This window comes from Gadus macrocephalus, chromosome 3 (assembly GCF_031168955.1).
Source record: "Gadus macrocephalus chromosome 3, ASM3116895v1".
Lineage (NCBI taxonomy): Eukaryota > Metazoa > Chordata > Actinopteri > Gadiformes > Gadidae > Gadus > Gadus macrocephalus.
This window is the reverse complement of record NC_082384.1, coordinates 10747964-10756562: the sequence shown is the minus strand read 5'-3', so window position 1 is coordinate 10756562 and position 8599 is coordinate 10747964.

Genomic DNA, 8599 nt, shown 5'->3' with positions numbered 1-8599 from the left:
CCCATTACAGCGTAAAGTTCCCAGATTCAGCGCTGGAAACCACTGTGGAAGCCTACCCCACACTGGACAAGTCCAAACTGAAGACAGAATTGTCCCTGGTCTATGAAAATGAAGAGTTCAAGGCTTGCAGTGGCGCATTGGCTCTCTTCCAGGTTTTCATGGAAAACAACCTTCAGGACACATTCAGCGAGACTGTAAGTCTTTTAGAGATTATCATCACCACACCGATGACCACAGCAGAATCAGAGAGGTGCTTCTCTACTTTAAAGAGGATAAAAACATTCCTTAAGAACACCATGGCACAAGACCACCTGAACGCACTGGCTATGCTCTCCATGGAGAAAAACCTGATACAGAACATTCCTGACTTTAACACCAAAGTCATTGAGAAGTTTGCCACTCAGAAAGACAGAAGAGCAAAGTTAATGTACAAATAAGAGCACTCACTCCCTCACACACATACTCTGAAACTCACTCACACACACTCTCTCACTCACTCACTCACTCACTCACAAATAAACAAACAAACACTCACTCACTCACAAACACACTCACACATATACTCACTCACATATACACACTCACCCACTCATACAACTCAGTATTTACACACAGTCCCCAGGTTTCAAGGGAGTGAGACATAAATGATGATTAGACTCCAATTGGTACATTATATGTTCCTATAACAGTTTTTCTGTGTATAGTTAACTTTAATCATCCACATGTAAATATTACAATGATATACAATGATATTGTAATTTTGTACTAAGAGTATTCACTAATATATTTAAACCAATTGTTACATTTTATGTCCCTGACACAGTTTTTCTTTGTATGTAGTTATTTTTAATCATCATCCACTTGTAAATGTCTCTCAAGAACTTGAATTTTGTATTAAGAGTATTCACTAATATTCATCTCATATCATGGTCATTATCGGTCAAACTGTTGTTTTTAAAGGGCAATTAAATAATGATTGTTTATCCCTAAAACAATGGTATCTTTTGGTTTGGGATCTTTTATTGGGATGGTTACCGAAAGCTTCTAGCACCTACAGCCCCACCTAGAATATTTTTCACAAGCCGCCACTGCATGGGTGTATTAGTGTGACGCGTTCTTATTAGCTGATGTTAACAGAGAGGTGATCCACCTGTCAGTTTTTTGACTAGCGAACCACACCTCCTGCTGTCAGTCCGCCACCCCCCAGGACGACACTCCAGGTATTGGAGATTATATATGCTCCCTCATCTCTGTTCATCGTCTTCGGGCTCCACTTTCTTATTTCAATTGCCTCCTTTATCCAACGGAGGTATCGGTTGTTTTCCTGCTTAATGACTCTGGCATTGTCCCAATCCATGACATGGTTCTCTCTTTTGCAATGCTCCGTTATGGCTGATTTGAGGTTTTCTTGCTGGTCCTTGTCCTTTATTGCTCTTGTTTGTCTCTGAGGTGTCTCCTTTTCATATTTTTATGTTCTTTTTTTAGTCCTTTTGGTGAACTAGCAGCTGTGGTAGTTTTGTTGTGTGGTTTTACCGGTGTGTTGATTTGGTGCTTTTTCATGACCCTCTGGATGCGCTCAGTGACCCCTCTGATGTATGGCAGTGTCACTGCTCCTCTGCTCTCCTTTTTTTGTTCCATATGTTTTTTAGTTTTCTTTGTTTGTGTTTCCTCTTTTTCTTTTACCTGCTGCGTTCCTTTCTGTATTGCCCATTGTGGATACTGACATGTTTTCAGTGCATTCTGTATATGTTGCTCCTCCTGTGCTCTGTCCTTGGGATCCGTTGTTAAAGCTGCCCGTTCATCCAGTGTTCTAACCACTGATAGTTTATGAGCTATTGGGTATTCTGATGTCCAAAGTAGGTATTTGTCTGTGTGCATCGGTTTCCTATAGATTTTTATTTTGATGTCTCCTTCAATCGTGTGGTGGATTCTTATGTCCAAAAAAGCTATGGTTCTGTCTGTTTCTTCTTCATGTGTGAACTTTATGTTGCGATATATGTTTCTGTGATAAAAGAAAACTATAAATATGTATCTTAAGTGTAGACACAATGAATGCATTACAACTATTTAATTAAATACATTCAATGTAATACAAGACATCAGGGTTCAATATAGAGAACAAGAGTCCTTGGATGACGTAGATGGGTAAACATACACCAGGAATGCAGTATAAGGCTTCATTCTGATACGAATATGCTTGGTTTTATGACATTGCTTTTCTTTGTTGTGTGACATAATTGCATCATATAGCTTCATGTGGAATTCTGTATTCAATATTATGCCCTTCTTCAATTTAAAAAAAATTGGCTTATTCAAACGTAAACAGAACACCCTGCAATGCACACATTGGTATAACTCTTATAAGTGGTCCACCTCTCATTATTTATTTACCTCTTATTACCGATTCCATTCCTACACATTAGACTATAACCTACCCTGTTGAACTGTTGCAAGTAATTTAATTTAACTTTTATTTTGTGAAGATAATGACCATTGAATTGAAATGTAAGAGTGGCTCCAGTGGGCTACCAGCTGCTTGAAAGGAACACATAAGGTAGGCCTGGAGTTGATCAGATATTTTTTAAATGTCCCTTTGTGCGTGGGACTAATTGCCCTTGAGTTAAGATTTCAGATTTAGGTTTCTATTTAGGGTACTTGCAATATAATAGAGAGGCCAGAAGAGGGCTGTAGTACCTTACAGACTGTCCAAAACTTCTGGACTTAAGTGATCGAGTTACTCTCGCGAGGGAGGTCACACTCATACCCCCAAACTTCGCCTTCCCTCCCAAACAAACAGAAATAGCTCCTATATTATAATACATTCATAGCATTCATAAAAACAAGAGAGGAAGCGGAAAGACAGTGAAAAGGAGGAAGAGGGAGAAGGAAGGAGGTCAGACAGACAAGAAAATCACAGTTTTTGTCTGTTTGGCCAAAGGGAGCAGTCTTAAGTGATGCCAAATAGTCGCCTTTAAAAGTGTGGGTTAAAGTTGATCAAAGAAGAAATTAAGATATGTTGTTTTGTCCCCCCATTTAACCTTTTTTCCCTGGAAAGGATGTTCCCCATCACAGTTCTTTGGTATGTTAGCCTCGAGTTTTGCTTCAATGTCGTTGCATACGATTCCAGTTTCAGCAAACTCCTTGTTGAGCTCTGTGTAGCTCCCTGTAGCTGATTCCCGTCATGCCTCGTTTGGAGTTCCAAGGGGCCTACCCAGATCGTTCATTAACAACAAGAAAAATGACTTTTACTTTCCCCAACCATTGAGTTCCCCATCTGCCCCCAGACATTACCCCAACAACTAGGATGTTGCAAGGGAAAACTTCCTAGCTCTGATATGTCTACCAGCATGAACTTCACCCTGAAGAGATCTGTAGTAGAAAAGTAACCCTGTTGTGGTGAATAAATAACTTGCTAGGGCAAGTGATGGTTTAACAACAAATATCTGTCTGTTTAACCACATTTTGCGCACACACACACACACACACACACACACACACACACACACACACACACACACACACACACACACACACACACACACACACGAGGGGCCGCCTGGGACAGAATTCATGCTTGGTCTTACACACGCTATTATAATCTCTCAATTACACCAGTATACTCATACACACACAGTATTATACTCCTTTTACATGTATGTATGAGAGTGTATAGTACTGTATGTGAGAGTATAGTAGTGTATGTTAGAGTATAGTTGTTCATGCAAGAGATTATAGTAGTGTATGTGAGAGAGAATAGATGTGTATGTGAGAGAGTATAGTAGTGTGTGAGAGAGCATATACAGTAGTTGTGTATGTGAGAGAGTATAGTAGTGTATGTTAGAGAGTATAGTTGTTCATGCAAGAGATTATAGTAGTGTGTGTGAGAGAGTATAGTTGTTTATGCAAGAGAGTATAGCAGTGTGTGAGAGAGAGAATAGTAGTGTATGTAAGAGAGTATAGTAGTGTGTGTGAGAGAGAATAGTAGTGTATGTGAGAGTGTATAGTTATGTATGTGAGAGAGTATAGTTGTTCATGCAAGAGAATATAGTAGTGTGTGTGAGAGGGTATAGATCTTTATGCAAGAGAATATAGTAGTGTGTGTGAGAGAGTATTGATGTTTATTTAAGAGAATATAATAGTGTGTGTCAGAGAGTATAGATGTTTATGCAAGAGAATATTTTAGTGTGTGTGAGAGAGTATCGTTGTTAATGCGATAGACTATAGTAGTATGTGTGAGAGTATAGTAGTGTGTGTGAGAGTTTGAATGAAACGGAAGAGTTTGAATGAAAAGGAAGTGAGTTTGAATGAAATGGAAGTGAATTTGATTCCTCAGTTCCTGATAGGCTGACAGAAGAGGCGGTAGCTCTGGCGCTCAAAATACTGCGCCGTCATTTCACTCTTGAATCTCCACCGATGTTGTTAAGCTGCGTTCGCACCAAAAAGAAAATGGTCGCCTGTTCGTGTGGTCATCTGAGTTTGAGAGAGGCTTCCTCTTGTGACCGCCAATTCATTCTCCACCATGGCCAGTCTCTACGTGTTGTGGAAGTACCAGGGACGTCGGAAAAACCGACGCAGTCGTTTAGGTTTCATAATATCATCCGTTCTATAAAATATTCTAATCTAGAACACTCCGGGAGCTCCGGCGGGGGGTCCTGGAGCTCTATCCATCTGTATAATATAATATAATATAATATAATATAATATATAATATAACGGCCAGAAGCTGTGTCCGCCTCCGGATGAAATCATGAATCTTCACGACTGCGTCGGGTTCTCGGACGTCTCTGTCCTTCCACATCAATCTGAAGTCCAGAGTGAAACAAGACATGGAGGAGAAAGGGATTGTTGCCGTTTGAGGACTCCCGGAGCTCCTCCGGCGAGGCGGTGTTGGAGGTCCCGCCAGCCCTAGGAGCTGAGCTCCCGGTCCCCACTGGAGGGGCTCTGTCACGCCAAATTTGTACCGGGTGCCAAATTTGTAGCGGGCACGTCATCAGCTGTCCGTTGCCAGGCAACGGACAGCTGATTACGTAAGGGTTGTCCGTTGCCGGGCAGGTATCCAAAAACATTCGCGCTCATGTTGCCAAAGACGGAATAACATAATACAGTTAACGGATCGCTAGATAACACTTGTTTTTACTTTATATTTGTATTGTATTTAATTGTTTAATCAAATTTAGCTAGTAAACTGAGTTTAAAGCAGGTCAAGGATGAAATAGCACCATACAGATAACGGATCGCTAGATAGAAGGTTTGCGAATGTTCGTGAACCTTTCACGACATTCGACGCGATCGCGATCATCTGTTGCCAGGCAGATTTGGAATGGATTACGTATGGATGAGGTGCCCGGTACAAATTTGGCACCCGGTACAAATTTGGCGTGACAGCTCCGGGAGTCCGCAAACGTCAACAACACCCTTTCTCCTCCTCTCCTCCTCCACACACAAGACCGGTAACCACGACAACGCCGGTAATCAAAACAAATCCTTCGAAGCCGATTCCCCACGAGAGCTCCCCCGCTATGGCCCGCCCCCATCTCCCAAACCCTGTGACGCTACAATATTATATTATGAAGATATCTATACATTATATAATCTTATATTATTTGGATATAGAGCTCCTGGACTTCCCGGAGGTTTCTAGATTAGAATATTTTATAGAACGGGTGATATTATGAATCCTAAACGACTGTCGTTTTTTCTGACGTCTCTGGTACTTCCACAACACGTAAAGACCGGCCATGGTTGAGAATGAATTGGCGTTCACAAGACGAAGCCTCTCTCAAAGTCAGGCGGCCACGAAAACAAGCGACAAAATAATTTTTTGGTGCGAACGCAGCATAACAACATCGTTGGAGATACAAGAGTGAAATGACAGCGCAGTATTTTTAGCGCAAGAAGCTACCGCCTCTTCTGTCAGCCAATCAGGAACTGAGGAATCAAACTCACTTCTGTTTCAGTCAATTCTCTCACCCACTCTACTATACTCTCTCACACACAATACTATTCTCTCTCACACACACTACTATATTCTCTTGCATAAACAACTATACCCTCTCACATACACTACTATACTCTCTCACATACACTACTACACTCTCGCACATACACTAGTATTCTCTCTCACATACACTACTATACTCTCTCACATACCCAACTATATTCTCTCACATACACTACTATACTCTCTCACATACCCAACTATATTCTCTCACATACACTACTATACTCTCTCATATACACTACTATACTCTCACACATACACTATTATTCTCTCTCACATACACGACTATACACTCTCATACATACATGCAAAAGGAGTATAATAGTGTGTGTGTGTGTGTGTATGAGTATAGAGGTGTATATGCGAGTTTATAATAGCATGTGTAAGACAAAGTATGAACGTAGTTATTCACGTGCACTTGAACGATAGTTATTCAGGTGCACTTTGTTTTGGTGGTGCAATCCTTATTATTGTAGTTGGTGCTGTCCAGGGGAGCAATTTCCATCAAATATTTGAATGTAAGGTGTGCACTGGAAAGGCTGGCTGTTGTTACCTCCCACCCAGTGGAACTGGCAAGTAAGATGGTTGTTGTCTTTTTGGCTCATCCGGGACATTTCTCAATTGCTTAATGATGATATACGTGTACTCTCACCTTGAGTACATAAATATCTACTCAAGGTGATTTTTGCATTCTTGCAGATTTTGGGTTGTAACTTCATGGTTTAATGCACTTAGTGTAAGTCAGAAGTATTTTAATCAATAAAAAGGTTAACGATGAGAATAGGATGGTAAGCATGTATTCTGTTGGAAAGAATTTACAAATCATTTCAAGGCAGTTTTAAAACACAAAAAAAATACTAAAACAGATTTACCCCACGATACAATTAATTAGCTAAAAATGTTGTTAAATATATTTTTGATATTTTGTTGCTGCAAAAGATCTTAAATCTTTAATTTTGTAACAGGGCTTCGGTGACTCATAGAGACCGTGCTGCTCATAACAGGAGTAATTAGGTCAGCAGTCCCCAACCCTTATTCCCTTTTTAGGTCCGAAGATTTGTGGGTACCCAAAATGCACCCAACACATCTCACTGACATATAGATGTAAAGCAAGAGCAAAATAAGAGGGGTAAAGACAGAGTCAGAACAAAGGGAGTTAACATGAGCGAGGACAGGATCTGAGTGACGCTGGGCTCATTGTTATGTGACAGCACCCTTTCTGCTTTTATCACGATGGCCATCCATCTTGAATAAAGAGGAAGTAAAGGTGGGCAGCAAGGATTGCTGTGAACAGGCAAAAGGGAAATGTCTACTGCAAAGGATTTGGAGATTAAAAATGGAAAATGAGATGGATAATGGTGATAACATTAACTGAATGAAAAAGCACAGTAAAAAATTATGAAAGGTAATGTAATGGTCACATGCTATGCATAACACTATTTTACCTGACATATTATTATATTTAGAAAGGTGACAGGATAGCCTAGGGTGAACGACTCCTGAAAGGGGACCCTTCTGACAATGGTCTACCTGTTAACAGGTAAGAAACCCTTACAAATAAAAACACAAAAGAGACATTTTTACATAAAAAGATTAACATAAATAAACAAAGAAAAGCCATATAGATCAGTAAACTCATATGGAATTCAAAATCTGCCACTGTTCTTTCCTCTGCATGTTACCGTCCCATTTGTTGTCTGAGTCTTTGGTGTGAGGGGGAAGGAAGCTCTTCTTATTTAGAATACCAGCAACCGACAATCCAGAACCGGGCTGCTCACCCGGATATTGACACGGTAACGGCAAAAAAATCACATGTACAGAAGTAACAGGGACTGCCTTTGTATGTTTTGGTGGTTCTGTTTTGTCCAGAACTCCCCTAAACATTGGTCCTATGGGGAATCATCTCTGCATAGTTCACTCCTGTCTCCGCCCCATACATGTTGTCTCCTTCATGTTGTTGTATTTCTCCTGGATGTCATACATTTAGTTAAGAAATTACAGCATACTAGTAGTAAGAAGACAGCCAAGTTATCACAAATGCAGGTTATTTATTTTGATTAGCGAACAGTCAAGCCATACAGAAAGGACTCAAAATGGCATTTAGTTTACTGCACTGAACCAAAACAAAGTACAAAGACATAACCAGGTCCCCAGGTCAATTATTTCATTCTAAGCATTAGGCTTGTGCATCAATGCCAGTTACAACACAGAGGTGCTTACAATGCATTAAATCAGCAAACAAAAAAATATATAAACATTCAACAGACACATCTATCTCTGACTTAATGAGACTGAGACTTCTCTGCGTCATAAAAATAAGACTTGTAAATTAATTTCAGGCAGGATATTTTTTTCGAATGTCATGGAAAAGCATTCCCAGTGGTCAATGTCTGTGGTGGTTACCACACCATTTTTGGTGCACTGCACACAAAATATCGATAGTTATGATATTATAACTCTAGTTCTATGATTGTAGGCGTAGCCGTCTAGGCTTCGCCTTATGGGCTTGTCCCGTGCGCGTGCTTGCGCGCACTGAAAATTTCAACTATGCACCAATCAATGATGGCACCGCCCACAATTCCCACAGCATCGTGTATA